The sequence below is a fragment of the Uranotaenia lowii genome, chromosome 3, assembly GCF_029784155.1.
Source record: "Uranotaenia lowii strain MFRU-FL chromosome 3, ASM2978415v1, whole genome shotgun sequence".
Classification (NCBI taxonomy): Eukaryota; Metazoa; Arthropoda; class Insecta; order Diptera; family Culicidae; genus Uranotaenia; species Uranotaenia lowii.
In genome coordinates, this window is record NC_073693.1 from 244,403,323 (window position 1) to 244,409,156 (window position 5,834).

Below are 5,834 nucleotides of genomic sequence, written 5' to 3' on the forward strand. Positions count from 1 at the left end.
GGAGCTCAAAAAATTCTTAAAAAATAACCATATTGGCAGTTTCGAGGCAAAAACCATAAAATGGTTATTTTTAAACCAAAAATGGTTAAAAAAAAAATTAGCGTGAGTGTTGCGAGAGAGCGTGTGAGTGAGTGAGGTAGCAATACACTGGCGACGATTTGTGTTTGTTTTTGTCGGGTACGGTGGAGCACTGATCGAGGGGAGAAAACAAATACGGTAATAGTTCGATTCTCTGAACTTAAAGCTAATACTGTATTTGTTTTCTCCACTCGTGGAGTGTTCCACCGTACCCGATAAAAACAAACACAAATCCTCGCCAGTGTATTGCTACCTCGCTCACTCACACGCTCTCTCGCAACACTGGCAAAATTATCGGTGGGCCACCGTCCGTAAGCAGAACTCCGACAGGTCAAAACCAGTGCAACACCGTCCGAATAAACAAACAGTTTGACAGCACCTAGTGGTGCACCAGTGCAACACTAGTGCAACACTCGGCATAAACAAATACGGTATAAGTACCCTTTTTCCTCCTTGCGATGGTTCAAAATGGAGTTCGAACTACGAACTCAAAATTGATCCTTTTTTTTCCTTCGGCGAAAGGAGCAAAGCTGAGTTCGACCTAATGAACTAAAAATTGAACTCTCTTTGTTGGGCTGAAAACACTTATAGCGAATTCAGTTCGAACCGGAACAGCAACCAACGAACACGTCGCAAAATTTGGTCGTTCCGGAACAATTACCGGAAGACTATGAACGAACTTCATAATGGAATGCATGTTCACCGTGTCAGCGTAAAATTCTGCCCGTCATTGTCATCATACGGTGAGCGGCTTGGAATGTCCGCAAACTTCTGGATGTTGTTTACTTCCCGTAGGAAGTAACATCCGGAAGTTTTCTTTGACCGGGAGTGTCAAAACTTTCCACCGCTCTGCAATTGCAATGCAATGTACCCAATGTACCGGAACAGCAACATCCGGGTACAAAAATTTTTAATCATTCTTTAATTCCCTGAAAATAAGCTACCCTCGAAAAAAAAGGATAAATTCGAGTTCGGCTGCCGAACTTAGTATTGAGTATGCCTATCAGAACTCTAGCGTAACATTTAAAAAGGGCGAAACTGCCAAATGTAAACAAATCGAGTTAACGGTCATTCCGGATGCATGCGGTTGCACTTTACCTATTAAACGCGGTTTCACTTTAAAATGGCTTAAAACTTTCAAAAAATTGATAAAATTCAATTGGGCGAAACTTCCTGTTGATGCATTTTCGTTGGAACGTGAAGTAACGCCTATTCAAAATGGATTGAATTTTTCTATTCGTGTAGGGCCAATAGGCGTAACTGAGTTGACCGTGTGTGACAAAACGGCCTAATTAGTTTTTGCGTGTAGGACGAATGGGCGATGGGCGCGCTCGCAACCCGGGTATACGATTTCTCGTGTGTTAGACAAAGAAAGTAATAGCCTTCACTCCAATTTCACTCCGATTAGCTGTCATTCTTATGGAAATCTGTGTAAGAGTAAAGAGCAAGCTTTATTCTTTTTAGCAGGCCCAATCCCAATGGGCGAAACTTCAAAACCAAAACAAAAACGGCCGATCAATTGGGCGAAACTTGCAAACGTAACCAAAGGACTGAAGCAACTGTCAAATCACATACAAACCGACCGTACTGATTTTTTGGAACCAGAACGTCAGTTCGCCTTTGATTTCAATGGAATTTTGGAACCAAAACGTCAGTGAGGTACTGAAATGTCAGTTCGGAAATTTTCTTCTCTTTCAGCCCCTTGAACGTAACTGGAATCGAAAACAATAAAAGGGCGAAACTCGAAAATCTCTGAAATTAAGCGAAAAAAGTTAAAATTCTTGATAACCATCGAACAATAAGGGAATATAACAAGGGGGTGACAGCCCTATCCTTTGTCATTGAATTTGACAACCATCAAAATTACGGGCCCACGGATTTGTGGGCCCATAACAAACCTGACATTTTGCTGTCAAAGAACCGGACTAGATGTCAAATCCTAGAGAATTATGAATGATTGCCCACTAACACAACAATCATTCTGGTTCCTCATAGGTAGAAATTTTGACTTTTTCAACTCTGTACTGCTTTGAGCGGAAAACACCATAAACGTTTCTCCCGATGGATAGAAAAAAGAAAAAGATTCCTGTTCGCATGAAGAACCAGATGTAACAAGAGGTTTCTCATGGTCATCGCCACAAAATAAAAACATCGAAATATTGATTTAAATTTCACTTTGGTAACATTTATTCATAACCGCCCAATCACCTGACTTTTCCATTTGGTTTTACTTGAGTGTGCTTGTGAACAAGTCCCACTTACGGCTCATGCATGGTTCCACTGTCTTGCCTTCGAGACTCTCGACCGCCTGGCCATGCTGCTGCTGCAGTTGTTGTTGTTCTGCTGCTGGCGTTGTTGTTGTTCTGCTGCTGGAGCAGCACGGAGCAGTCCGAGGTGTGGTTGACGTTGCCCCGATGCTGACGCATAACATTGCCGTGCGGATGTTTTTGCTGGAGTTGTTGTTGTCCTGCTGCTGGCGCCGCACGGAGCATTCGGAGGTGTCGCTTGCCTCGCACCGATGGAGACGCACGACATTGCCGTGTCGGATATTGTTGCTGTTGTTCACTTTTGAAGGAACTGTTGATGCTGGCTCCGAAGTCGGCGATGATGGAGTGGCCATCTATGCCACGATCGCTGCTTCTGTTCTCCGTGGGGATGCGGAGCAGAAGCCCCGAACTTTTATACAGAGCCGCAGGGCCAAAATCCTCCGCACTCGACCGAGCACCGCGCACTTTTTTTTTCCAACCTTTTCCCAAAAACTGACCTCCGGAACAGCGTTGCCACATTTAAATCTGTATTTTCGAACCAAAAATTTTTTTTAATCTGTATAAAATCTCAAAAATCTGTATTGAAATCTGTATCAAAAATTTTCATTCCAGATACTTACGCTGAACTATGGTGACCTTTTTATAATGCGTAGTGCACTCATTTGGACTACGCTGCTCATTACTGCGGGCTGTTATTTGTGCGACATGTCAAACCATAGTGTTAAACCTGATATTTTGTAAAAGCGAACCGTCTTTGGTTTAACTTTGTTCGATTAACTGTAACGGACAAAATATATGTCCGCTTTGTGTGAAAATTAAGGTCCGGCGAAGTTTTAGGTCGATGTTTTCCGTTTAATATAACGATCTGAGTGCTTCTGGGGTTTAACAATCAGTTGGGATTTGAACATTGTGTCAATAGTCTTTACCATTAAAAGTTACATTTCCTATAATATGACCAATTTTGGTATATTATTATTATTATAATTTTATTTGAGACACTTTACCATCTGTATGGCATTCGTGTCTTAATTTTGGTATATGATTCTTAAACACAGGTCTTAAAACTTTCTACAATTTTTTGCATGTCGTTTTGCATTGTCGGGCTAGTGATATAGCTCAGATGGCAAGTCTGTTGTCTCCTGAGCCGATGTCCCCGAGTTTATTTATTTATTTATTTATTTCTGATCAACGGATCACATGTTGATCCCAATGATTACTTAAAATTAAGGTTAAAAACAAAACATTTAAATCTAACTATGGGGATCTCAAGGCCCTAATCACTTTTCTTCGGAAAACATCCCTCGAAAAGTCGAAGTCAAAATGCACCGAAAAACGGTTGAAAGATTTCATTGCACCGATGAGGGCGCTGTTAGCTCCGTAATTGTTCATTCGAAAGGGAATGTACAATTGAAGATCCTGATTCCTGAATCCACGGGGTCGTACACTAAGCGGAATAGCCTCCAATAGCGTGGGACAGTCGATTCGCGATGTCAGGAGGTCGGCGACAAATGAGGCACGTGTTGCTTGTCTGCGGGCTTGAAGGGTGTCGATATCTATGAGGCGGCATCGATTTTCGTAGCTAGGCAAGCGAAAAGGGTCTTGCCAGTTCAGGTGTCTAAGGGCATATCGCAAGAATCGCCGCTGAATGGTCTCGAGCCGATCGACACCGTTCTGGTAGTAGGGACACCAGACAGCTGAAGCGTATTCAAGGATGGAACGAACAATGCTGCAGTATAAGCTTTTCAAGCAATACACGTCCTTGAAGTCCTTCGCCACTCTAAAAATGAAACCGAGGCTTCTGGATGCTTTGTCAATCACATAGTTGGTGTGTGCCTTGAATTTCAGGCGCTGATCTAGGATTACGCCAAGATCGTTAACGTGGTTCACACGTGCGATGGGTTCGTCTCCGAGGAAGTACTCCGCAATTAAAGGCTGCCGCTTACGAGAAAAGCTGATGATTGCACATTTGCTGCGGTTTAATGGCAGGCAGTTAATGTCACACCACTCAGCGAAGAGGTTGAATTGACGTTGCAGGAAATTGATGTCGTCGTTGTCGTTTATGGTGTAAAATAGTTTTAGGTCATCAGCATAGCCAAGTTTGGGGACGTCGAGGAGTGACAACACGTCGTTGAAGTAAATTAGGAAAATAATCGGTCCGAGATGGCTACCTTGAGGCACACCGGAGGTAGCAGGAAATTGCCTGGAAAAGGTGTCACCCGTTCGAACAATCAATTTACGACCAGTTAAATAACTGCGGAACCAGCCGAGTAGAGTACCACAGAATCCTAAGCGTTCGAGTTTACCGATGGCAATTTCATGGTTCACCTTGTCGAAAGCAGCAGACAGATCGGTATAGATTGCATCGGTTTGAGATTTGGCAACAAAACTTTCATGCACAAAAGAAGTGAACGTTAGCAAGTTACTTGTCGTAGAGCGTTTGGGCATGAATCCGTGTTGATCATTGGAGATGTTATTTTTGCAGTACGTGAAGAAAGGATCCAAAACCACCAATTCGAATAGTTTGGCAATCGAACATAAGGCAGAGATTCCACGGTAATTGTTAACATCTCTTCTATCTCCTTTTTTATGTACCGGGAACATGTAAGCTTCCTTCCATAGTAGAGGGAAGGTGGCTCTATCTAGCGAAGCTTGAAAAATGAGCCGAATAGGGGTCAGCAAGACAGGCATGAAACTTTTTAAAAAAGCAGCTGGTATCCCGTCCGGGCCCGTAGAAAAGGAATTCTTAAGCTTCGCTGCTGCTCTAGAGATGGCTGCCTCCTCGATTTCAATACCATTTATTGAGAAGCCCAATGGCAAAACGTTCCTGACAGCGCTATCTATATGTTCTGAGGATGTTGAAGCTGAAGTGAAGATACTGGAAAATTTTTGGGCGAAGAGATCGCAGATTCCACGGTCAGAGTTCGCCGTTATGCCGTCTAAAAACATGTTTGAAGGTATACCAGGTTCTTTCCGCTGACTTTTTACGTGTTTCCAAAACGATCCAAAGTTCGAGCCCAAGAGCAAACATCGAGCACAGTTGTACCGGATATGTTTTTAAATAACGATCCGCCAACTGCACCGTTGATAAAGTCGCGAATGCCATAAAAATGGTAAAACGACTATAATCGAAACAAAAACAAAAAAAAAGTTTTGCATTGTAACGGTTCCGAACTCTAATCTGGAAGTTTTTCCTTATTTGCAAGCGTAATCATTGATGGATGATTTAATCGATTGAATCATCAAAGTAGATTATTATTGATTGACTCGAAGTATAATCAAAATATCTTGGAAAATCTCTGATTTTCTGAAAATCTGTATGAAATCTGTATGAATTCCCAATTATCTGTATTCTGTATATACAGATTCTGTATTACAAAATGTCCAAAAAATCTGTATATTTACAGAAAAATCTGTATATGTGGTAACGCTGCTCCGGAAACCTCGATGCCAGTACCAGTTTTTTTTTTCTTTTCAGTTTTTCGGGAACTA